We start from the raw sequence: 27,645 nt of genomic DNA, 5'->3' as shown, positions 1-27,645 counted from the left end.
ACAATGAGAACAAATGGAAATAATTTGCAAACAGCAACCTTATATAAAAAAAGTCTAGGAGACTTATTTGGGCATGATGACCACACTGACACACACACTGTAACAGAAATGATGATAATCCACATAAAAACAGTTACATTGACCTATACTACACAACAAATCTTCACCTGTCAAAATGAAACAAGAATAAATAAGTGCAAATAATGAATGGTGGAGATTTCATCCAAAGGGAGAAAATAATGTATACTTGACTTGATGCATCAAACACATTGTAAGAACATAAGTCACAAAAGCAACTCTGTACTAAGACAAGTAGAAAATGCACGATAGGTTTCACAGTACATAGTCCTTTTCATTACAATGGGAGGACAATTTCTCAGTTTAAAAAAAAAAAAAGATCAACATTCTAATCCTCTGGGCAAAGATCTTCATTACAAGATGATGAAAATCCCCAAGTGTATCACCAGTGAAGGAATATTCAGTTGCTACAGAAATGAAAAATTAGCATGTAATGAGAAATGGAATTAATGCTATAAGAAAATACTGGATTTCTGAAAATACTAAATGCTATTACCCTGTACCTTTCATCACTATCCTGAAAACATACTCATCTCACACTCAAGACATAAAACACCTTTTATTTGTAGATGCAGATAGCAATAAAAAAAAACTTTTATAAAAAAATTACTTGCTTAATTTATTTTCTTCCTGAAAATTGCTTCTTGTCAGTTTATCAATAGTCTAGCTATCTTCAGAAAAACAATACAGTGAGCCTTTACATACATTGCTTTTGATAATCCATTCTTTATGGCAATGTGTTCTCCTATAGATAGAAAAACAACGAGGTGGTGGCTGCCAAGGGAAGAATATTTTTTTGTAAGAAATGTAAATCACGTTTGAATTTTTTCCTCTTACTGGAAGCAATCAAATTATTCTGTTCCAGTGCTTGTTTACTCTGCCAAGGTGCTGGCACTCCTGTAATATGACACAACGCCAACGTATCACTCCTATCTATTAAAGATGTCTATAACTGAGGAAATATCAGGAGTTAAACTGCAATTCCCAGCCCAATATAAGTGAGAGCCAACTAACTCAGGCTCATCTCCAGCAGGGACACAGCACCCTACTGCTACCAATGCTTAAGGTTCTGGGCCCAGTTATACTTTGGAACCCCCACGCTAAAACAGATGAGATTCTAACAAAATCAAATTAGATCAAACCATATATATATATATAAAGCTATTGATTATAGAGGGCAGTGGTGGGCAACCTGCGGCCCACGAGGATAATACGCTGGTGGGCTGCCAGACAGTTTGTTTACATTTGCATGGCCACCCGCAGCTCCCAGGGACATGCTGGCTGCCGCTTCCCACAGCTCCCATAGGCCGGGAACAGCGAGTGACACAAATTTAACGTTGTTGACACCAGCGCTATGTCAGTGGGAGATGCTCTCCTGCTGACATAGCTTATGCTTCTCGCCAAGGTGGATGGAGTAATTATGCCGATGGGAGAGCACTCTCCAGTCGGCATAGCGCGCCTTCATCAGACATGCTACAGTGGCGCTGTAGTGTAGACTTGCCTTCAGTAAATAACCAAGCATCAACTGACAATAATGATTTTGCCATGTTTACTTGTGTTAAATAGTCCCTAATTCCATAGGTAGCCCCAAATTATATCAGTAGAACAAATGAAGGTATAATGGGATACTCCTTATCAGTGCAGGCAACAGAATCTGGCCCTAAATTAATAATGATATCACACCAACCTTGATCATACGCAAGCATACTTCAGTAGTTTATAATATTCAGAAAAGCTCTGCAAGAAAAAACCCTGCATACCTAGCTTTATGGCATAAAGGCCTGATTCAGCAAGGTCTTTAAGGAAGTGCCTAAATTTAAACATGGAGTCAACGGGACTATTCATGGATTTAGAGTTAAACACAAGTTTAGGTACCTTGCTTAATCCAGGGCTCTATATTCTCCTTCCCACAATCTACGTTCTCAGGAAGATGGTCTGTTTCTCTTTTTTCTCTTTGCTTTCACCTCTAGGAAGGCTAGATTCCCTTTTGATTAATTAAGGACAATATTGAAGAATTTAGTATCATTAATATTTTCACTACTTACTAACTGGCTAACCCTGCTGATCACACTTTCGAGCAACTGTTAAATCCAAATTAACAGTTTATCTATTAGAGATAACATCGTCTCAGCAACATTTAATGTAATTTGGGTTAGATCACTAACATGATCAGCAAAAGAATGCTCAGAGACTTGCAAAAAATCATTAATTATTTGGAAATGGATTTTTCATTACTAAGTTGTTTGCTGTGCCCCTCTGTTTCACTTCAGAAAACTTACTCTTCTCCTTTAATTTTTCCTACACCTCTAATAATTAATCCATTTTGCTTACACTGCAGCCAGCTTCAAAATCATGCTTTCAGTTTCCCAGTAATAGAATTCTGCCAAAGGCAATATGCCATGCCATAACCTCAATTACAACTTACAAAAGGAGAAGACTCCACTTATTTTCTGCTGGAGTCACTACTTTGCCTTAAATGAAATTTTGTATGGACTATTGGGTGTCAAAGATGTACAGAAAAAAATATATTATACAATATGTGAAAAAATCCATTTAAACAGAGACAAGATAAAAGATCTATGTCAAAAGACATAGATTAGAGAAGTGTATTACTTCTTAGCAGCTACCCTGTCAGATACTTTAATAATATCTGCAATATACTATATCTACATAATATTTGTGATCTAAACTGCCTTTGAGAATTGAAACATGTAAATAGTAATTGTCCACATTAAATTAGTCTAAGAATTTATACAATTTCCGGACCTAAACACATCATCAATGTTCATTTTTGATTGTCCAGACATTACTTATAAAAAACATATTACAATGTTTTAATTATGTATTTCAGAAAAAAAGTTATAAACTCAGGAGATTCCAAATTAATGTTAAAAAAGATCTGAAGAAGAGCTCTGTGAAGCTCAAAATCTTGTACTTTCCACCATCAGAAGTTGGTCCAATAAAAAATATAACCTCACCCTACCTTTGTCTGTCTCTCTCTCTCAAAAACAAAACAAAACAAAACAAACTTAAACCTCTTTCAAAAAAACCTAAACATCAAATTCTAGTAAAACTGACTTCACTTTTAGGTGTAAGCTACCTCATCCCAGGAACACACCTCTTCCTCTGGGAGATGTTTTACTCCAGTCCTTTACAAGGATGCAGCGTTCTATATCCCTTTGGGCACCACCTAATCCTCTGCCAGAGAGGCACAAAGTGAGGGATGGGAACATGGCTCTGGACTTTCCTCATCTACTTGCTCTCAGTAGGGAGCAGCGGCATGCAGCCCTGGTGACGTGAGGTGATCTTCCAGAGCCACACAGAGAGCTTGGGTGGGGGGGCTTGTTCTCCCCTCCCCATTCCCCACACACTCTTGTATAGGGCCACAGAGGATCGGGGACCATCGCATTGATTTAAGTTTCTGACATCAAGCTCTACTCTATCCATCACCTTCTCTAATCATACTTTTCATGTGGCTGTGGAAGAATCATGCTAATGGGTGCATGAAAAAAAAGAAGTGTTCCCTTGTGTGGACATGAATTACAACAGCACAGACTTTTATTCTGTTTCACCCACTACTCCCCTTTGTAACAGATACAGGGAGATCTCAGATTCATCATGCAAGTGCACATAGGTTATTGGAGACCTGTGGCCTGTACGTTCAAAGTAGATAGGGAAAAATTTGAGCTCTCATTCTGTTAGACAGAATGCGTGGGGCTCTGACCATTAATGAGATGGTGAATTGGGTACAGTTAATGTTCACAACATATGCCTCTCCTTCCCCAGTTACTTGGTTTTACTTGCCACCCACTCAGGAGCCTGCTGGCTCACTCAAGGTGTTCTTATGGTCTCAAGTGTTGGGAGAAAATACCTCCTGGGACAGATACTGCAATCACATGCAATATCTTTGGGAACCATGTTATATTAAATCCATGAATGTTTTAATGTATGATTGGGTTCCACTCCCTGGGGGAGGGTTACCACAGCTCCTATAGGAACTAAAAACAGTCGGAGCTGATTAAGGTGAATTACTGAGACTAAACTATTCTAGAAAGGTAACACGTCTGAAGCGGTTTGCATATACTGGTTCAAAATGGGTTTTCAGGAGACAGAGAAAAGGCTTTTGCTATGAAAGGATCAGTTTGAATTGACACAGGCCCTTCTTTCTGATCCAATAAACAAACAGGACCTTCTGTCCAAGTGCCCCAACGCTTGAAGAAAGATTGGAAAGACTTTGGCCTACTAGGGCCCCACAAGTCTGATGGGTGATCTCTGGTAAGCTCTTCACATACACATTGGAACTTTTATGAATAAAGACGCTCATTTAGAAAAAGCCCTCAGAGAGAAAGCAAAGCGCAATCTCTGGTCTTTACACAGACTGGCTTGCTGGGGATATCACGGTATAAGACAGCCTGTCAAGAGGGACGGGGATGCAGTTCTCTACCCAAGAGAAGTAACGGAGAAGCAGAAAACGTAAGTGGGTGCCCTCAAGGGAACACAGATGCAGTTACCCTTAAACTCTGACACCGCCAACCTCTTTTCTTTTACTTTGTCCCCATGACTACTTCTCATTCTTTGGGCTATTTTTATTTTAAAAAATTGTCCTCTTTCCCTCTTACCAGAGAAACCAGGTTTGTACCTTAGAGATTTCGCAATATTATTCTGCATAGCTGGGGTTGAGAAAAGGAAGTTTCAATTTTAAACTCTAGCTTTACGCCTTAACAACATTTGGGGGAAAAGTCTTTTCCAAAAAATGTTTCCTCTGCTTAGGAGAAGTTTTACATGGATGCTACGTCTTTCATAACAATATTCGTTCTGGAGGGAAAGACCAATAGACAAATAATTGGGGATTGTAATATTTTGAGCATTAATGCATAACTTTTTTTTTATTACATAATAGTTTGGCAATAATATATTTAAACAACCAAAGGAATCAACTGTAAAAAAACCATGTACAAGCAGCAAAGACAACAGTCTAAATTTTACCAAATTTGATCTGTTAGAGGGCTAAAACAAAATAAAGGCAGACCCATTTCATAATGGATATATATGGCTAGGTTTCCTAATTCTTAGAATCATAGAAACGCATGGCTGGAAAAGAGAAGTGAAGTCCAGCCCCCTGCACTGTGGCAGGACAAGGAAGCTTAGACCATCTCCGATAGGTATTTGTCCACTCTGTTTTTAAAAACCTCCAATGACTGGGATTCCACAACCTCCCTTGAAAGCCTATTCCACAGCTTAACTATCTTTATAATTAGAAAGTTTATCCAAATATCTAACCTAAATATCCCTTGCTGCAGATTAAACCCATTACTTCTTGTCCTACCATCAGCAGACCTGGAGAACATTTGACCACAGTCCTCTTTGTAACACCCCTTAACATATTTGAAGACTTATCAGGTCCCCCTCAGTCTTCTTTCTTAAGACTAAACATGCCCTTTTAAAAAAAAACAACTGTTCCTCATAGGTCAGGTTTTCTAAACCTTTTATCATTTTTTGTTGCTTTACTCTGGACTCTCTCAAATTTGCCTACATCTTTCCTATGGTGTGGCACCCAAAACTGGACACAGTACTCCAGCTGCGGCCTCACCAGGGCTGAGTAGAATGGGACAGTGACCTCCTGCATCTTACATACGACACGCCTATTAATACATCCCAGAATGATATCAGCCTTTTTCACAACTGCATCACATTGTTGACTCCTGTTCAATTTGTGATCCACTACAATTCCCAGATCCTTTTCAGCAATACTACCATTCTTCATTTTTTTGCAATTTTGTAGTTGTGTATTTGATTTTTGCTTTCTAAGTATAGTATTTTGCACTTATCTTTATTGAATTTATTGAATTCAGACCAATTCCCCAATATGATCAGCCTTACTAAAATCAAGATACATCACATCTACTGCTTCCTGCTATCCATTAGGGAAGTAACCCTCTCAAAGAAGGAAATAAGGTTGGTTTGGCATGATTTGTTCTTGACAAATCCATGCTGGCTATTCCTTATAAACCTATTATCCTCTGGGTGCTTACAAATTGATTGTTTAATAATTTGTTCCAGTATTTTTCCATGTATCAAAATTAGGCTGACTGTTCTAGAATTCTCTGGGTCTTGTTTGTTACCCTTAGGTATTATGTTTGACTTCTCCAATCCTCTGGGACCTCACCCGTCCTCCATGAGTTCTCAAAGATAATTGCTAATAGTTCTGAGATTGCTTCAGATAGTTCCTTAAGTACCCCAAGATGAATTTCATCAGGGTCTGCCAACTTGAATACAGCTAACTTATCCAAATATTCCTTTACCTATTCTGGCTTTAATTCCTTCCCCCTTGTTGTTCATATTGTATTGAGTATCTAGTCACCATTAACCTTTTTAGTGACGATTGCAGCAAAATTGGCATTAAACACTTGCGCTTTCTTGATGTCATCAATTATTCACTCTCCTTCCCCACTAAGTACTGGTTTTCTTCATCTTTTTCTTCCTCCTAGTATATTTAAATAACTTATCTCCTGTTATGTCCTTTGCCTTTCTGATTTTATTGCTACATGTTTATTCTATTCTTTTGTGCTGCACCTTTGCAATTTGTCCATGTTTCCACATTTTGTAGGATTCCTTTTTGATTTTTAGGTCACTAAAGAACTCCTCCCTAAGCCATATTGGCCTCTTACTATTCTTCCTATCTTTCCTTCGCATCAGGATAATTTGCAATTGTGCCTTTAATATTATCTCTTTGAGAAACTGCCAGCTCTCCTGAACTCCTTTTTTCCTTAGATTTTCTTCCCATGGGACCTTACATAACGGTTCTCTAAGTTTGTTAAAGTCTGCTTCTTTGAAGTCCAGTGTCCTTATTCTGCTGCTCTAACTCCTTCCTTTACTTAGAATCATGAAATCTATCATTTCATGATCACTTTCACCAAAATTGCCTTCTACCTTCAGATTCGCTACCAATTCATCCTGTTATGATGGAGATTACAAATAAATGGGAAACTGAATTACTGTAGGAATCAAGATAACGTAAGTTAAATGGGTCTCTGTCTGGAATAGTATTAAAAACACAGGCAATTCTGTTTCCCTTAGGTTTTTCAAACTAAAATCCTTAACTGGCTTTACTGAATCACAGTTATCTTGTCAGAGCTAGTGAATCAATGGACAGCAAAAGCTGGCACTGTCAACAACCTCAAACTAACTTCAAAAGCAGCAAAGAATCCTGTGGCACCTTATAGACTAACAGACGTTTTGCAGCATGAGCTTTCGTGGGTGAATACCCACTTCTTCGGATGCAAGTCTTGCATCCGAAGAAGTGGGTATTCACCCACAAAAGCTCATGCTGCAAAACATCTGTTAGTCTATAAGGTGCCACAGGATTCTTTGCTGCTTTTACAGATCCAGACTAACACGGCTACCCCTCTGAAACTAACTTCAGTATCATGTTGTTTGAAGCTGTGCAATACAAGTACACTATTGGGTCAGAATATGAAATACCCTGGATGCTGCACCGTGATTTGATTTGTCACCTATTCACCAAACTCTGAATGCCTTGTGAGTGCTTATATATGGCTGTTCCAATGTTCATGGACATGAAGAAGAGAATTATTTTGAGGCAATCAAAATCTATGGGATGCTCATATACTAAATGGATGTCAGGCCTAGCACACAGCTCCATAATCAAGAAGAATTTATATGAACAGACAGTGCTAGTGTTAAGTACATTTGGGCATGATCTCTAAGAGAGAAAAGGGCCGATTGTTCTTTTAATTGCCTTTTTGGTAACACTACTTCAATTTGCAATTTGTCTTCATTTATCAATGGGTTTTATCCAGGTTGAATAACTTTGTTATTCTCATCCTAGCCTAAAGTTAGAAGTAAAGTAATGTGGTCCAAATGTTCCTTCTACGCATGCAGTAAAAAAACAGGAAGACAGACATAAAAACCGTACTATGGATTGAACTTGTAATGTCCAGTGTCTTATGTTTAGTGTAGTATTAACATTTTTTTAAAACATTAATTCCAATCAGTGCCTTTTGGCATGGACAACTTAAATTTCCACCCTCCTACGCTGACTCTACTTTTCATTGCCTCATCTGCAACATCAGAGCTATTCCATGTGGTTTCTAACTTTGTTCACAATGGATGTCACACTCCCAACCTGATTATTTGGGATGGCTCCGTAAACAGAAATTAGCATGATCAGAATATCATCCCCATCTACTACTTCAGATCAGGGACTTCTTTTATTCTTTTCAGCACAATGGCTACCCATGTTTTTGTCACCGTCTAGACCAGCTGGATCAGAATGCAACTGCTGGCCTCCTGAAAAGGTGAATCACTACAGGCATATTATACCTGTGCCCAAGTCTCTGCATTTGCTTGGTAATCTTCTCAGAGCAATTCAGGTATTAAAGAGTTAATCTTTAAAGTCCTGAATAACCTTTGATCCGGTTATCTGAGAGACTATCATCTCACCTACCTATTCATGGCTGCTTCAGTAATCATTGTATGCAGCACAGTATATATGTGTATATAATACATGAAAATACAACTTGTATCAAACTGTTTCTTGACATTTCTAAACAGTTGATAAAATTATTTGAGTTACAGAAGTTATTCATTCTCATCTCTCATTTAAAGAACCAGGTGTGTATTTTTCAAACGGCTTGTTCTCATAAAGAAAAGAACAAAGCTCATCCTATTCTTAATGCTTCCAGGTAATTTTTTTTTTCAAGTTATTTTTATTACGCTGGAAAATTTTCTAATTGTTTGAAAAGTTTTCCCAGCAGAACACTTATGTTCAGAAAGACAAAGGTCTTCCAGCTGTTCTTAAATTGCCTTGTGCGACTTAATCTCATTGGATACATTATAGGAACGCTAAGCAATATAATGCATCATAATATGCAAGAATAAACAATTATGAGCTGAGTAAAACCATTACTATTACCAGTTATTAAAGATCATGAAATCCTGGGGTTTTTTTCTTATGTGAATGCTCTTCTGACCAACATCCACTCCCTCAAAAGAAATAACTGCATACCTAGATAAAATAAATGCTTGATAAAAATGAGTTTTTTCCCCCTATTTTTAGTACTGTTCTCTTACAAATGTCAAAAAAATACTACTTTCTGGGGGAAATAAACTTAGGTGGCTTTCACAACAAAACATAGTTACTTGCAACAAAACCTTACCCAAAATTCTATGAAACAGCTCAAATATCACACTTGGTATACTACAACACAAAATGATATTTTGTTCTCACTCTGCAAACTGGCTTTCTGCCAACAAGCCCAACAATCTGGAATCTGTGTTGCTGTTCCTCATAATGTACAGTATTTGAAGGTAGCTATAGCTTCTAATTGGTCACTGGGCTTCTGGTGCCCAGGAGAACACTTAACAGAAACCCCTTCTATTCTATTTCAGCTCAAATCAACGTTTCTTTAGCCTCAAACACTAACTTTGAATACTGAAATATATCACTCAATAAAACAGCTACACATATATTTATCAATACCCATGTGGAGCATCCAGACTTTACAGGAAGTCAATTTGCAAGGTAAGACCAACATAAAAACTCTATTGCTGCAAAGAGCTCATGAGACTGGAATCTGGGCTATATCTACCAGTCACCACATGCAGGCTTATTGGGATAGGAGAACTGGTGGGGGATTTGCCAATGGACTTGGCCTATAGTATTCTGTGTCCAAAGGGGCTACACATCTGCTGATATTTAGGACATGTCTACACTTCCCTACAGTTTGGACTACAGGGGTGCGAATAGCAGTGCACACAAAAGTCCCCCATGTGGATGCTGCAGGTTACATTAATCTGAACTAGGAACAAGGACACGGAGTCCTTGGAGGAAACAAAACAAAGGGAGCTCACTAGAACTGATCTTAACAGAAACTACAGGTGACTCTGAGGAAGAAACTAGCTACAGTACAGAGGAATATGTTTGTATTGTTTAATATCACAGAGAGGTTCCTACTGTTAAAAAGGGATCGAGGGGTGTGGATAGGGAGAGGGGAGATAAGGGAGGTTTATTTTCCTTGCAGCAAACATTCACCAAAACCTGGTTGGTGGACTCTAGAGGCTTGTGCTTGTTCCTCACATCTCTTGCTGGTAGAACCATTCAAATCTCATTTTGTATCAATACATAATGACTTCTCCGGTGGATAGAAAGCTGGCTAGATCATCGAGCTCAACAGGCAGTGATCAATGGCTCCATGTCTAGTTGGCAGCTGGTATCAAAGGTGCCCCAGGGGTCGGTCCTGGGGCCAGTTTTATTCAATATCTTTATTCATGATCTGGAGGATGGTGTGGACTGCACCCTCAGCAAGTTTGCAGAGGACACTAAACTGGGAGGAGTGGTAGATATGCTGGAGGGTAGGGATAGGATACAAAGGTACCTAGACAAATTAGAGGATTGGGCCAAAAGAAACCTGATGAGGTTCAACAAGCACAAGTGCAGAGTCCTGTACTTAGGACAGAAGAATCCCATGCACTGCCACAGACTACTGACCGAGTGGCTAGGCAGCAGTTCTGCAGAAAAGGATCTAGGGATTACGGTGGATGAAAAGCTGGATATGAGTTAACAGTGTGCCCTTGTTGCCAAGAAAGCTAATGGCATTTTGGGTTTGTATAAGTAGGAGCATTGCCAGCAGATTGAGGGATGTGATCATTCCCCTCTATTCGGCATTGGTGAGGCCTCATCTGGAGTACTGTGTCCAATTTTGGGCTGCATACTACAAGAAGGATGTGGAAAAATTGGAAAGAGTCCAGCGGAGGGCAACAAAAATGATTAGGGGGCTGTCTGGGGGCTGTCTGGGGTTTGGTCCTGCTTTGAGCAGGGGGTTGGACTAGATGACCTCCTGCGGTCCCTTCCAACCCTGATATTCTATGATTCTGTGACTTATGAAGAGAGGCTGAGGGAATTATTTAGTCTTCAAAAGAGAAGAATGAGGTGGGATTTGATAGCTGCTTTCAACTACCTGAAAGGGGGTTCCAAATAGGATGGATCTAGACTGTTCTCAAACTCCAAAAAAGGGGATGCAGGCTAAAATATGGTAGGGATTGAGACAAAGACAATGCCATATACATATACTTTACTCTGGAAAACAGCATGCGGCTCCAATCCTGCAGTTACTTATGCACATTAGTAGTCCTAATTCATGTGAGTAGTTTTATTACTCCTGTGAAGAAGGGGCTGCAGGATCTAACCTATACTACATGCAAATCAATAGAAAGTTAACTTGGTTCTAAGCAACACTAATTCACTATCTGTAGAAACCTACACCTCAGTGACGCACATATAAGTGAATGAGTGGATGTCTAAGCATATAAGGACCATCTGCAAATGGTGGGTGTAGATCTCAGGCTGTTAAGGGGTCAAAAAACCTTGCTACACGTTTCCATATGCCATGGCCCACGTCTACAGATGCTGCCATATGTGTTGTAATATGGTGCTCCCACACTGTAGCCACAGTTTTTAAATCTTTTCAGTGAGTTTCTCACTGCTTTCACTGTCTGTTAACCACTCACATTGTTTTCTTGTGAATGGAATATTATGCATTAACTTGCACAGTTTGTATTTGTTGTGTAGTGCTGTGGACTTTGCCTTTTCAACACAAACAGCCCTTGCTTCTCTGCTGTGACACTCTCTGAAATGTTCCTTTTCATCTCTCAGTAGAGTTCTACTGTCCACAGATCTAACTATCGAAAATAGAGACTAATTACACAACTGTAGGAGAGTACCAAACATCAAGGCATATATACTCTCAGTTAGGAAATTAAGAGAGACACATTCCTTGTGAACTTTCTCCTTTGTGAAATGTTGTGACTTGATGCTACAGAAGTGGTCAAATAAAGGAGTGAGCTTTTCCCACTGGCAGTTGAGTAAATAGGTTTCTATAGGTCTCCACATTTGCATTTAGTCTTTTATTTAGTCATGGAAAAATGAGGTCACCTTTTTCAGAAAGCACTAACAAGGATGGGGGGAAAGTGTTATCTTTCTTCAGTTCCCAGCAGAACTTTGTAAGATAATGGCAAGGAGAAAATATTTCTTCCATTAACCCTTTGACCCTTTCAGTTAATGGCTTCTTGTTCTACACAGATCAACAAACAGGGCTCCATCTGAGAACCTAAACTATAGGTAACCCAAGGAGTAAGGTCTCTGCAATTACATGGAAAAGATTCATAGCCCTATACACTGATATCTAATACATTTAATGTAATAGCCAGTCTGACCACAAAGCTCGCCCTTGTGAATTATCATCATCTGCCGAGAAACATTCCTAAGAAAATCTATGCATTGAAAGCATTTATTTTTAATCATAACTAAGTACAAACTTTCAGGTCAATCTTTATATTTATAAATGAAAAAACCCTTCCTTTAACACCGTATTACAATACAGGTGGGATTTTCTTGTGGTTCAGAAAGAATTTTAGCATGGTTAAATAGCTGATTAACATCTCAAAAATAATTTTTAAAAGGATTTTCTGTGGAAAAACCAAGCAAAACCAAGAATAGTTAGCATAATTAACATAATTAGTGCACTAAAGAGGATGATGGCAGTTATAAATGAATACTAAAGCTACTGCTTCCATAGCCAGTGATTTACAGTGGTCTAATGCTCCTTCCAAATGAGGAAGAGTAAGGATACCAAAGGGTTCTCATTGAAATATATGGAGCTACTTGAGGAGTCAAATTCTCCTCAGTGTGACTAAAATTTTCGCAATTTGACCCTATACATTTTGTTAAGGTTGGGGCAGCATTTCTTAACTCATGTCTTGGTTGATTCTTGGCATAAGAAGATCTTAGCTGGGAGAATATTAGTTCCTATTCAGCATGCCAGATTTAAATGTGTTAGTCTGTTTTAGGGTTTTAGAGTGGGGCAGGCAAACTTTTTGGCCTGGGGGCCGCATCGGGTTTCCAAAATTGTATGGAGGGCCAGTTAGGGGAGGCTATGCCTCTCCAAACAGTCAGACGTGGACCGACCCCGGCCCCCTATCTGACCCCTCCTGCTTCTCGCCCCCTGATGCCCCCCCCCAGGACTCCTGTCCCATCCAACCCTCCCTGTTCCCTGTCAGGCCCCGGAACCCACGTTCCTGACTGCCCCCTGCCACCCCATCCAATCCTTCCTCTCATTCTTGACTGCCCCCCCAGGACTCCTGCCCAATCCAACCACCCCTTCGCCCTGTCCTCTGATCACCCCCGGAACCCCTTCCCCTGACTGCCCCCCCACTGCCCTATCCAACCCCCCCTCATTCCTGACTGCCCCCTGGGGACTCCTGCCCCCATTCAACTCCCCTGTTTCCCACCCTCTGACCGCCCTGACCCCTATCCACACCCCAACCCCTGGACTCCCACCCCAAACTCCCCTGCCCTCTATCCAACTCCCCCTGCTCCCTGCCCCCTTACCGTGTTGCCTGGAGCACCGGTGGCTGGCGGCCCTACAGCCGCGCCACCTAGAGCAGCGGGACAGGCAGCCACGCCACCGTGCAGCACAGAGCACTGGGTGAGGCCATGGCTCTGCAGCTGCGCTGCCTGGCAAGAGCTGGCAGCCCCACTGCCCAGAGCGTTGTGCCAGCGGCAGGATGAGCTGAGGTTGCAGGGGAGGGGCCGGGGGGTAGCCTTCCAGGGCAGGAGCTCAGGGGCCGGGTAGGAGGGTCCCACGGGTAGTTTGCCCACCTCTGTTCTAGAACATAGAATGTGTGAGATTAACCTACTCCCCATTTTTAAAGGGGGAAAATTACAGGATGTTAGCAAGCAGTGTAACAATTACTTTAATCACTATAAAATGTGACAAAGTTCTGTCCTTGACTCCCTGGGTCCTGCATTTCCTGGTGGATTTTGCTAGCTTCAGAGGCTCACTGTGACCCTCCACGTAGCCCTTCTCTCTCTAGAGGCAAGGGTCACAGCTTACTGAGCCATTTTCATCATAAGCCAACAAGGGAGGTGAGGAGAAGCAACCCTCCCTCACACAGTCTCTGTTGTCTCCCAGTCTCAGTGATTAATCCGGGGGGAGCCCGGGCCCGCCCTCTACTCCAGGCTCCAGCCCAGGGATTCTAATAGTAGCTGCTGTGGTAGCTGACTTTTTGGAAATAGGACATGTACAATTCCCTGGGCCACTTCCCCACAGCATCCCCCACTCAATAGCTCCTTCACCATTACCTCAGGGCCTCCTTCCTTGCACCTGATATGGATGCCACAGCACAGCACAGCACAGCACAGCACAGCACAGCACAGCACAGCACAGCACAGCACAGCACAGCACAGCACACTCCTATAGCTCCTGACACCCACACCTCACTGACTAACTGGGAGGCTTTTAACTAGTTCCAGCCAGCTCTTGATTGGCTTCAGGTGTCCCAATCAATCTAGCTATCTCCACTGCCTTCTAGAAGGATCTTAATTGGCTCCAAGTGTCTTGATTAACCTGGAGCAACTGCCATTTGGTTACCATGGTACCAGGGATTTGTTTAGCCTGGGGCTAACGTACCTGTTCCTCACTACTTTACTATAGCCATCTGGCCTAGCCCCATCACAGAAATAAATAGTATTTAATTATTTTAAAACCAAAATCTATGTAAAATCATTACCTTCTGATGCACCCGCAGACTGGGTTCAAAGGGGCCACAGCCTGGGAAGGGAGGGGGAGCAGATGCAAATCATGGCATCGCTCTTTTCTCTGAATCATGCAGGAATCACCTCTGCACGTTTGGGGCTCTCCTGCTAGATGAATGCAGTGAGGACAAATCAGGGACATAATCCTCATCATCATTCCCCATTGCACACTATACTTCTCAAAACCTGTACACCATTATCCAGCTGTTAAATTGCAGAAGAGTACTTCTATTTCACGTGCACAGATTACCAAACATCGATGAACACAAGTAATTGCTATAATTCCTTGAGCAATTTATGAAATTTGTTATCCTGAATATGATCAAATGCTTGGTAACTTTTGCTGCATTATCTATCCACTGCATCTTTTTAAAAGTTTTCCAAGCAATCAATCCTGTGGCATTAGGGCCTGAGCCCACATTCCTTCACTCTCCGCCTGACTTCAGTGGGAATTGTGGGTGTACAAGGTATGCAGGGTCAGGCACTGGGTAATCTACACAGGACTACACATGAAAATTTGTCTTTTGATATATTAAGAGGAAAATTCTGCCTTCAATTATACCCAGGAAAGCCCAATAAGACCAGGTGGATATAAGGGCCTGATCCAAAGGCTACAGAAGTCAATAGAAAAGTCTTCTATAGGCGCTCTTTTCCTTCCTAAAGGAGGGCAGAGTTGAAATCAATATGACTGCCTGAGTATAAACCAGGGCAGAAAGTGTCTCCAGGAGTATAACAACATCACTAAAGCTCTATTGTATGTTTACTGTTTAGGTCAATGATGGTGTTTGGGTACAATTCCTATTTGCATTTCAAAATATTGTAACTAAAACTGTATTATTTTTATAGACATAATCATCACCACTGCACCTGAGAGCCTACTGCTTCTGTTTCTGGAACCAAAGAACTTTTCGGTCTTTCTTTTTATATATATAAATAAAGAACTTTCATAGAAAGCACATATTACATTCAAAAAACTTTTTTTAAGGTGGCTATTAGTAAAGATGAATAGGACTTTATGCCATTCTGAAACGTGACAGCAGATTTAAATTCAAAGTGCTGTTCAGTGAAAAAGTGATTTACTAATGGACTAGGTTCCCCCCACACACGCTATTACAGTATCATTACGTATACTGTATTGCGTTGTCCAGAAATATGTTGTTAGTACAGATGCTGAATGGAGCTGAAGCTTGTAGTGTATTATGACATCAAACAAATTCTGGAAGTGATCTCTTTGATGGCAGAGACAGCTGCTACTGTGATCTCTATTGGATATGTGAGAGCTTTACCATTCCAGTTGCAGTGAAATTTTATTTGATTATCATTTACACAATGAAAAGCACTTGTGAGAGACATCACCTCTCATATTGTAACAGTGGATCAATTTTCTGTCATGGATTCCAATCATTAAAGGAGAAGAATGTTTTCCAGAGCTATTCAGATCAAATACTGTACTTAAACTAAAGATGAGACAAGATAGCAGTTGATTTGCTTTGACTGACCAGAAATATTGGTTATTTTCACTCTTTTCTTTTCGCATCAAGCACTCATAAAATATCTGAGAAGCTTTACAGCTAGGCATTGTTTTAAAAGATCCTACTTATAAGGAATTAGACCTCTAGGGGCTATCAGATTCCTCTTACAACCAATATGAAAGCAGATCACCTTAAGGCACTATGTCATCTTTTTAGTTATAGTGTTCTTTCTACTATCATTTTGAGTGATTTATTACAAGTATTTAAAGAGAGCTTCATTTAATAAGGTTAATTTAACATGGTGCATCAAAGGTGTAGAAGCTTCATACATTAAATATATTGTTCCAATGAGGCTTGTACTGACAATGTGGAAGATATCAACTTTCTGTGTCTTTGTTGAATCTTTTTGAAGAAATTCAAAAGGCCTAGGGCAAAAATGTACATACTGGGGCTAATCCTACTTGCTACACTCACAGGGGTAGTTCCATTAACTGTAATCAAATTTCTTGCTTTAATTCTTCATTTATATTTATAAACCTACGTTTATCATTATTTAATATACGAGGATTTGCTCTTTTCCTGTGAAGAGATTCATAGTTTTAAAATGATCAAATTTGTCTAGATATACTATATGGGGGGGAAATTACATGTTGTTATCAAATATATTGACTGAAACATAGATAGATATCTTTAAAACATATTCAATGAGTTATAAAGACTAAATATTAGCTATTGTGTTGATCCAGTACAATTATTGTCATCTGGCTATACCGAAAGAAGAACAGGAAACATTTGACATTAATCAGGCTGCAACTTTATTATTAGATGTCTGGGCCTACCCAGCAGATAAAAGTGTACAGTGCAGGTAAGCCAATTTTATTCCATATTACCCCAGGGGCTTCTGCCAGCTCCCCCTCTTTTGCTTTTTCCATCCAAGTCCCCCCAGCCAATCCACTGCTGGGACCTTACCATCCACCCCCCAACCCATAGGAAGATTAAGGTGGGCTATAAGAAAGGGGAACTGGCTCTCTGCCATACCAATCATAGCATTCCCCAACACCTCCCCCTGCCCCCATCCCATTCCATGCCTTTAATGAACACCTCCTTTTTAAGTCCGTTTCCAGTCCATTTATCCGGTCACTGTATACCGTCCCTATGGAGTACCTGCACCAGACATTTGCCACATACTTACATAATGAGTTGCAACATACAGACTACTGCACGTCATGCCGTGCACGAACAGAGCCCTTCCAGAACCTGCTGTGAGGAAGGCGAAAACCCCCCAACTTCACCTAGGCCAATCTGGTGGTAAGGAAAAAATTCCTCTGCCCATCCGGTTCCCAGGGGATGTCAGGGTTGCCAGGCTGACCCCTTGGCTTCTTGTGCAGCAGTTTTCCTCTCTTCCCACGCCCCCCAGCAGAAAGTACTGTTTCCTTCATTCGGCCAGCCAGCCAAATACCCCCCATCCCCTTAAAGGTGCAGTGGGGTTATTTGTTTTGGGTGGGTTGCTTTGAATTTTTGTTTTGTTCTGTTTTGTTTTGTTTTACATATAAAAGAACAATACAACTTTCCTGTCTTCTTCTGCATTCATTACGGATTTATTTTTGACAGAAACTGTATTTTTGGGTACCTCCTAAAATTCTACACATGCAGTTTCCATTTTACATTCAATAAAGTCTACCAGTTGCATTGCAACGCATGAACTGCACTCATCATCTAAACCCATTTATCAACTCAATAGACAAACACCAAAATAAAGTCTAAATCAACCTCTGATATTGTATTCATAACATTATGATAAGCAAGGATGTTAACATGACCTCAAGGATTAAAATATAAATGCTCAATATGTCAGCCCGAGTACTTGATGAACACCACATAACCCAAATGTTTTTAGATGCAGGTGCCCTAAACTAATCACTCCACATAACAAAGATAGCTGCACAGAAAATCTGTTTATCTGTGTGGTTCTTTAGTTTGACAGGAAAGCCTCCCTTTATAACAAGAGTGCTTTGGCAGATAACCAAATGATTCTTCATACCCAGATAAACAGCTTTAATCCTTGGAGGCTATTCTAGCTGAGCCTCAGCCAAATATAGTGAAAGCAATTAAAGTCTTACCCTACAGTTCTGAAGTGATAACCTGCTATTGTGAGAAAAGGCCAAGTGAACACAGGTAATAATAAATAATTCCACCCGCACATATTAAAAGCCCAGACCAATAGGGTTGCCCCACCCCCATATTTACAGGATATTTGTGCTCTTTTCAGTTTGAATAAAGCCAAAAGAATGAACTGAACTAAGAGCCAAACCATTTTATAGGAACATACACACTATTAGGTCTTACTACTATACAGCACTACAAAATGTCCTTATGACACATTGAAGAGTGTGATATATTGATGATGGTTATGTTAGATGAGGAAATATTATTATAAGAGATATTTTAGATATTAGCCATATCACAGAATCATAGCTATGTAGGGCTAGAAGGGACTCTAGGAGATTATAATCCAGCCCACTGCACTGGGGCAGGACTGTGTCAGTACAGACCATCACTGACAGGAGTTTGACCAATCTTTTCTTAAAAGCCTCTAATAGTGGGATTCCACAATCTCCCTAGGAAGCTTATTCCAGAGCTTAACGACCCTTATAGTTAGAAAGATTTTCCTAATATCTCACCTAACTCTCCCTTGCTGCAGATTAAGCCTCAACAGTTTTGTGAATTAGTAGGCCACTATCTTGTGTCTTACCCACAACACAATCTGAATTGTAAACGCTTTACGGCAGTGACTGTCATGTACTGTAAGTTTTTACAGCACCTAGAACAGTGCGGACCAACCTGTTTTAGAACAAAAGTCCATAGATGGCCTAGTAATGCAGACCCTGCCTCCACCAGGGTTCTAGGTGGCAAAGCCTCTGTCACTGAAGGGCTGGGTGCAGAGGAGAGTGAACCTGTCACAGAGACTATTTCGCAAAGGTTTTCCCTGCCTTGCCACTGGTGGGGGTTGCAATGATAGAACTGTTTGGGGTGGTTTTTTGGCGGGAAGAGAGAAACTAAGGAGCATCAACTACAACAAATAAACAAATACAGAAATAATAGGGGACGGCAAAGAGGCTCATCTTCCTGGTAGTTGAGGCTGTCCTCCCACCCAGCAACCCATCCCTGGGCTTGGTCATCACTGGTTTGGGGCATCTGATCAGGCCCAGTTTGCCCTGCAGGACTTAGAACATTAGAACTGGGTTAGCCAGCATAGACATAGAAAAGTGTCTGGTTATCTTTGCAGGGATGCTCAGACCAAGTGAGCTCATTATTTCTCAAGGTCAGGAAACAAATTTCCCCTAATGACATATTGGTCAGCCCACAGGGTTTGTGATTTTTTGTTTTTCTCCTTGCCGAACACTAAACAGATACACAATATGGAGAACAGCAGCCATTTCCAGAAGCAGTAATTAAGGATGTAGGGCACATGTGTGGGTGGTCATTTCTCCCAAATGTCAAATGGGGATAGCAAAGCTCCCCCACATCTATAAAGCAGTGTGATCTAGTGGTTTTATTCCCCTCATAGGTGCTAGGTATTATAATATATTACCCTGTATTTAATTTTTAGATTTAAGTCCTAATCCCCTAAAAAAAGGATTTTAACACCGACAAATCTGACAAAAACCTAAAGCATCTATTAATGATATACAAAGGCAGTTGGGGCCCTTCTAATGCATTGACTAACTAAGGTATGGGAATAGCTTTTCTCATAAGTACGCTTTCTCTCTTTGTCAAGCACACCGTTATAAAATGACCTACCAAGAGTAGGACCTTTATCCCAAAAGGGATCTCACACAGATTTTTTTTTTCTAACAAACCATCAAAGTCAAGATTCACAAATATCAGGAAACATGTCTGGTGTGGGTACAAGTTATATAACCAATGCATGACAATCTGGCATCAAGATGCTTAATCAGGCTTACAAAAAACCAACAAATACTTTTTTGAAAACACTGATGTATTCCATATCATTAATTTAGGCAGCCACAATCTAAAGTCCACTTGTGAATTCATTATTAAGAGAACTGCCTGTACAAAACTCCGCAGAGCCCATTAACTGACAGTAACTGGTCTACATTTCAGTATTCCAGATCCATTTTTATAATGCTTTATGCTAGGAGGGTAAACTGATTCATAATTGCTTAGTAAAGCCCACAAAGTGCTGAGAGTGACCTTCCTGTATGGACCACACTATCCACAGCTATTTCATTAATCTCTTAAATGTAGCAGGACATATAGCCTAATGTCCTACAGAAGGACATTAAAATGGTCTTATAGTCACCATAGGAGATGGGATGCCATTTAAAACACACAGATCATAATGTAAGGGATGCAGAATAGGAATAGAAAATGTTTAAGAGAAGATTAAAAATTTAAAATATTTTGATTTTTGAGTCTTAGGGTAGAGCTACACTACTGCTTAAGTCGATCTAACGTAAGTGCCCCTCCCCTCGCGGCTGAGCGACACAAGTTTTGCGCTGTCCACACTGGCCTCCAACATAGCTTCTGCTTCTCGCCAAGGTGGAGTAATTATGCCATCGGGAGAGTGCTCTCCCACTGACATAGAGCATCTTCACCAGATGCGCTACAATGGCACAGCTTCACCAATGCACCGCTACCGATGTGGCACTGTATTGTAGACTTGCCCTTAGATATAGATTACAGATTAAAGATTTTTTGAACCAAAGGAATATAATTTGCTTTTCACGTGTGGAGTCCTACAGTCTCTAACAGTATTGAGACTGGTTTTGCAAATCAAAGGAATATTGCTTCACTAATCAGCAATTAGAGTCAGAGGTCATACAAGAAAAAAATAATTTTCCCCAGTTTTAACCTTTTTATCTCTTATCAAATACTACTGTATATGTAGGACATATTGTAATGTATATTGTGGAAATAAGCCAACGTTATGAAAGTTCCAATGACAAAATAAAAAGAACATTACTACAATATCTTTAAAAGTACATTACCTTTAACTGCCAGCGCCCTTATTGGAAGTAATGGAGTTTATAGTGATTCTGCTTCTTAACTTCCTTTTCTGACAGATCTACTTTAAGGAGAATGCAACTTAAAAACCCTATTGTACAAAGAAAAATTTATTTTACCAATTTAGACAACGAAAATTACTAGTTCAATTTTGAGTTTTTCATGAGCTATATGGGTTTCTATCACTTCAGAAAAACGTTTATTTGTTTAAAGCTATTTTAATTTTTTTTTAATCTGGATTTTTTTATGGTTTTAGGCTTCATTCACCAGGTTATGAGAATTTATTTATTCTAATAAAATAAGTTTTAAAGTTAACTATGTTATACACATTTGCAAAAGATTACTTACCACTTAAATCTTTTGGATACCTCGACATACTGATAAACAGAGTAAGGATTATGTTTCAGGTATGTTCTCTAAGCAAGAGATATAAGGGGTACGTTCCTTTACTCAGTAAACCTTCGCTTGTCCTGCCAGTGCATTTTTGCTTACATTCATATCATATCTCATGCAATGAACTCACTGTCAACTTTGCACTTTATCAAGAAAAACAACTTCATTTATCTTCTGGTAGGTTACATGTTTCTTAACAATGACAGCTGTTCACTTTTATGGCTCTCTATAGATTAGTCAGCATTTTGCATAAACATTCACTATTCTTAACCTCATGCTTTAAAAACATCAGATTGTTCTGTATGAAAGGCTTCCACAATTTGCACTTCACATGCAATAATTAATAATATAAAGATTAAAAGCAAGTGACTCAAATAACTGGGGAAAGATTTACCTAATGAACATCCTACCATAGAAATTTCAAAAAGCTGAGAAAAATCCATGAAATTGAGGACAAGCTAGCTAAACAATGCTTTAAATTAACAATAGACTGAAGCACCATTTACCAAACATAGTTTACAAAATAAATCAGTTATTTATTACTCTGCAGTCATTATGTAGTAGCAGCATATGATTTAAATGCATAATCAAAGATTAAATTATTAAGACATACATATCCTGCATGCAAAACATTGTTTTTATTCGCTTATTTTGAAAAGCATAAATACTTCTAAATTAATTCATACTGCCCTATTCTTTACATAAGGAAACTAAACAAAACCTTCACTACTCAAAGCATGAATTCATCCTATATTTATAAGCAAATTCCTACTTTCATGATTTATCTGCCCTGCAGATGCAGAGAGTTGAAAAGAATTTCAGTCATTTTGAAGTTACGGTCATTTAAATATGGCAGGCCTTGGGACTGACCTCACTAAAGGGACACAAGTCACTCTAACTAACTGGTGTTTGTTCACTAATCTACAGCTGTGCAGTTCACTAATAACACTAAATGTCACACTTATAGTCTTCCACAGCTGATGTTTGTTTGTTTGGTTGTTTTTTTTTTTTACAGAATTGAATTGTTTTCTCTTTCTCTAACTACAAAATTAACCAGAAAACACCATATATTCCGGCAGTGTTAACGCTGCACAGTTAGGCACTGAAAAGTCAGGAGATGTGAAAGTTAAGGTGAATATACAACCTAAACTCTATTCCTCTGTACACATCCATTACAACTCAATCTGATAGCTCTGAGTAATGAAGGTTTTGTTTCCTTTCCTTTTGTAAAGAATACGGCAATAGGAATTAATTTAGAAGTATTTGTGCTTTTCAAAATAAGTGAATAAAAATTGACAAAGTTTTGCATGCAAGATATGCAAATGCCTAGGGAGGTGGTGGAAGCTCCTTCACTGGAGGTTTTCAAAAGGAGGCTGGACAGCCGTCTACCTTTGATTGTTTAAACGCAACAAATCCTGCATCTCGGCAGATTAGACTAGATGACCCTTGTGGTACCTTCTAGCCCTATGATTCTACTATTACAATTTACCTTAGATATCCAAGTATATCTAATACATTGTACTATACTGTATTGTTTGAGAAACAGTGTATGATCACATTCCACACTAAAGAACAGCGGCAAATGATGGTCTCGTGTTTAGGGCAGCATAGAACTGGAAGACAAGAGACCTGGGTTTTGTTTCTGTCTCTTCCACAGACTTCCTCTGTGACTCTATGTCATTGAATGGCCAAGTTACAGATCCCAAAGTCTGAACTGTGATGAGAGGAATAGGAGCAGATAGACCACCTGAGTGATAGTGACTATAGACGGGCAGATATACTGTTGCCCGATACAGAGATACAATCACCCTTTGAAAAGGCGATGTACGTACCCACTTTAGAGCAAGATGGTGGTCAGGAGCACAAAGCTGTGGTCATGACCCCACCCCCAGCATGTATTCCAGCTACATTAGGAAAAGGAGTCCAAGCAGTAAAGTTATGGTTGGTTCCTGTGTATTGGGAGAAAAGAGACTTCTTGTGACCTCTCCCTTCAATGCATCTGCATTATTTGATTCTTATTTGGTCCTCTGATCTTCTGTAGAACGGAAATATTGCGTGCCCGTTTCATAGAGGGGTAGAGAGTTTCAAGTAACTGACGTTTAAAATGTGCATTGAGCTGCTGAGATGAAAGGCACTCTCTGAAAATACAAATAGTTTTTTCAAAATAAAAAATACAATAAAATGGCAAAACCAAAATGGCCCTTGGGTCACAAGGTTGTGTATGGTGACAGAAGGAAAGAACTTACAGTGACAGCTTCTTTGTTATTAAAAATGCTAAAAGACCATGTTTCAAAAAAGTTAATTACTCAGAAGCAGCTTTGCATTGGTGAGATGACTGATGAGGGGCTTGATGAAGATCACTTGAAAATCAGTCACTCTAAAAATCAAAAATGTGTTTTTTTAAACATGTCTCAACACATTGAACTACTGACAATATTTGCAACAAATGAAACAAAGGCAGCTCAAATTTCAGAGGGAACTTTCTGATTTTATTTTCTGCATATTTAAGGTTTTTGACAAATCATGTTCTACTGATCGCATCGCAAATCCGGAGAGTCTTTCTTGACTCTCTGTAGACCTCAAGTTGTTTCTGTGACAAAAGAATATTGCAGAAACCCAAGTAAAAGGCTCAGTACAGAAAATGAGCACAGGTGTGTGGGTAAGTCTGCTGCAGTCTAGTCAACACAACAAAAAATAAGATTTTGTATAATTTCAGCAAGGCTTTGGTCACGCCTTTGTCATTTCCCAATCAGTCAGAATAACTGTTTTGTACAACTGTATTTCTTTGAGAGCGCCACCAGATCCAGCTTTTAGAGTGGACATTCTGGATGTCTTCACTGTGTAAAGGGCTCCTGTGCACCTCCGAAGAGAACACTATGCAAAAGGCCAACATGAGGATTCTAGGGAGGGCTAGAGGCACACATGCTGGTTAGGCACACGGGGTGATTTTGGCAGCTTAACTGGCTCTTCACAAGTCTGCTACTCAGTGCGTATCCACTCATCACACCTGCCTTTCTTCCCCCCCAATAATTTATTTGCAGTGTTTACATTTAAATAATTTAAAAGCCCACATAAAAAGCAGTAAGTGCTTAAAACTGCAAATAGCTTCTAAATCCATATTTAGCTTTCTAAGTAAAAGTGGTCTATTTTTCAGAGACACTAGTGCTCAGTTTACACTGATGTCAATGGCAGCTGTGGGTACTCAAGCACCTCTGGATTTAGGCACCAAAGTTTGGGAAGTCTGACCTATGTGATATTGCAAAGGCTAGGAGAGGGAGCCAGTGCCGAGATGGAATTAGTCCCTTGCTTAGACTACCAAATCACACTGCCTCATGTTAATTGAGCTGTCTTTCCTTGGGAGTAGAGATCATGCTGGTACTCGGTATGAGAAATTGCTCAACTGCAGACAGTTAACTGGTAAGAAACTTGCAGCAGCCCTCGTGACATTGGCAGTAGCCTGGGTAGCACTGCCTTATACAACTAGGGTGACCAGATGTCCCGTTTTATAGGGACACTCCTGATATTTGGGGCTTTTTTTATTTGAGCCCCTATTACCCCCTACCCCCGTCCCGATTTTTCACACTTGCTATCTGGTCACCCTATCTACAACTGTAATTTGTTGTGGCAATAGCATTTTATGGACCTCAAAGGCCAGCCGCGGGCAACAGTGAAGGGACTGTCAACAACAGTCATCTTCAGGAATAAAACAAGGACAAGCTTTGAACCACAGTGAACAGTTTTCATCCATGTCCTTTTTCAAGTCCATCATCCCAAGGAAAAGAGCCCGGGAAACTTGCTTTTTAGAAAGGAAAACTGATTCTATATTTCTAACCTCTGAATTTGGGGATCCATCAGAAACAAACTGACTGAGTACTCTCCCTTCTACACCTACAGGCTGGCACTGCAGCAGGCACCACCAAAGAAAACAACTAGTATTTTGGAGAGGTGTGAAGCAGAGAACAGAAGTATGGCTCTGGCACACCTGCCCATTCAAGCAGTGTTTTCAATATCCAGGCATTCAAATCCCACATTCATCATATTCAGAGCAAACCAGAATGCTTGCTTTTACCTGCCATCTATTCAGCATACAGCAAATCTCTTTCCACATCCATCACATTCAGTGAAATAGAGAGAATCTATCAGCAAATGGTGAATTTCAATATTCCTACAGTTAATTGAGTTACAATGCACTGCACAACAACAGATGTGATGAATGTGGGGGAGGCCTCATTAATAAATATGGTTAATGCAGAACAAGACTCACTTCACAATGCACCTCTGCTGTACCGTGTTGGGAGAAGTTCTTTTTCAGCATGTGAATGTAATACTCATGACTGATGTCAGTTTCATAGCAGTGAAGATAGATAGAGCCCCATAACATGTAAAATGCTGGTATCCTCAGTGTAATCTTCCCATTGCTATGTGCTGCTGTGAGCTTCTAATCCTTCTCTGGGGACATCAGCCACTTTTGAGTACAAAATTGGCTGTTCATTTATCATGTACATGTTCAACTGCGGACCTGTCACTGACTAGCTAACAATGGTGCCACCTACTAATAGTGGAAAACGTGTTTGTTTCTGAAGCAAAATTAAATATTTTAATGATGGGGTAAATGTCAAAACATCTTTGAAGTTTTATTGTTGTTTCAGTCACTGCTGCTTCCTCTTTACACTTGGTATAGCTGAAGCCTGAAGAAAGGAACCAGAGCTTCATGAGAGATGCATTGCTGTTACATCAGTGATTCAAACGTCTGCAAATAAGAAACAGTAAATGGCAGGTACTAACAGGAAGTGAGCTGGAAATCTTTGGTCAATATGTGATACTTAATCAAAATGAAAGAGTTGTAATAGTGTCAGTGAGCTACCTTGACAGGTTAATGCCTTTTAACTTCAGCCTGAAGGCAGAGGCTTCATTTGCTGGAAATGAAAAAAAAATAATGGTTGCATAGCACTACGTGAGAAACACGCACAGTTGCCTCTTTGGTATATTGCATGCTAATTCAGTATTCGTGTATAGACCACTTAAATTTGGAAGTAGATTTCAGACCTTTGAAAGAATAAAACCTACTGAACAGATATAGGACATTATGAACAAATGTACCTACAAAGTTCAAATGCTTTGGATTAGCTAATTTACAGCAGTGAATAAAGACATAGCTTTTTTTCCCTGCAGGAAAAGAAATCAAATTAATTCTACAGACTACAGTAAAATGAGTTTGACAGTATCAATTCACTCCCCGATGACTCGTCCACATCAGAAAGCTGACTCAGTTTTGCATAACTACAAAGTCAAAATAGAAAATGCAAAGGGATTAAGCTAACAGTAAGACAGTTATTTGTAGAATACAAATCTATGAGTTCAGTAAATACAGGTGTTTTCTCTGAAGCCTACATATTTTTTGGAGATGTAAGGATTTTTGAAAATTGCATCTTTCTGTATATAACAATAGTCTAAATCCTGAACCGATATCTAATTAAGCAACTGTAAACAAGAGAACCAAAATAGAATGAATATGATCATTAGCCTTAATTAGGATCTAGTTGAAATGAATGGCAAACTGTAGTTATGACCATTTTAGTGAACATTTAATTCACCATTTTATTAACTCTGTAGCTTATAGGGAGCCCTGAAATGACAAATATTGAGGGTTAGATCCTTAAGCATTTCTTCCTCTCTGCACAATGGAACTGGCAGTTGCGGAAAATGAATGTTAGTACCATTATTTACCTAGATTTTTTTTTTTGTAATTAAACCATGCTAACTTGTCTTTGCTATACCCCTTTGAAAAATGATTAATTTTCAGGTAGCTGACACCTAAGAAACTGGTTCAGAACTGGTCCTTTGTGGAGAGATGATAATGGGAATTCTCTGAGGGGTAGGAGTCTGATTCATAATGGGCTACGAACATAACACTTGGAGACTTAGATACCTTTGTTATAGCCCATTTTTTCCAATGCAGAACCTTGAGTCCATATCTATGGATGCCTACCCACTTTGCTGACTTTTGAAGTTGTTTGGAAACCTCTATTTGTTCTTTGCTGTAGTGAACCACTTTATACT

The 27,645-nt window shown here is 39.7% G+C and overlaps 1 protein-coding gene and 1 long non-coding RNA gene across 8 annotated transcripts in view; both read right to left on the bottom strand.

Moving 5' to 3' along the window:
• Positions 1-27,645, bottom strand: part of MACROD2 (mono-ADP ribosylhydrolase 2) — a 1,304,535-nt gene that overhangs the window by 750,184 nt on the left and 526,706 nt on the right. The gene's annotated exons all lie outside the window — the stretch shown is intronic.
• On the bottom strand, positions 462-14,271 carry LOC120400814. Its single transcript, XR_005596091.1, has 3 exons — positions 14,240-14,271; positions 1,954-2,062; positions 462-485 (listed from the first exon to the last, which is right to left on the bottom strand). It is a non-coding gene; the product is annotated as an uncharacterized LOC120400814 (long non-coding RNA).

Source organism: Mauremys reevesii, linkage group 3 (assembly GCF_016161935.1).
Source record: "Mauremys reevesii isolate NIE-2019 linkage group 3, ASM1616193v1, whole genome shotgun sequence".
NCBI lineage: Eukaryota > Metazoa > Chordata > Testudines > Geoemydidae > Mauremys > Mauremys reevesii.
This window is presented reverse-complemented; position numbering and strand designations above follow the sequence as displayed.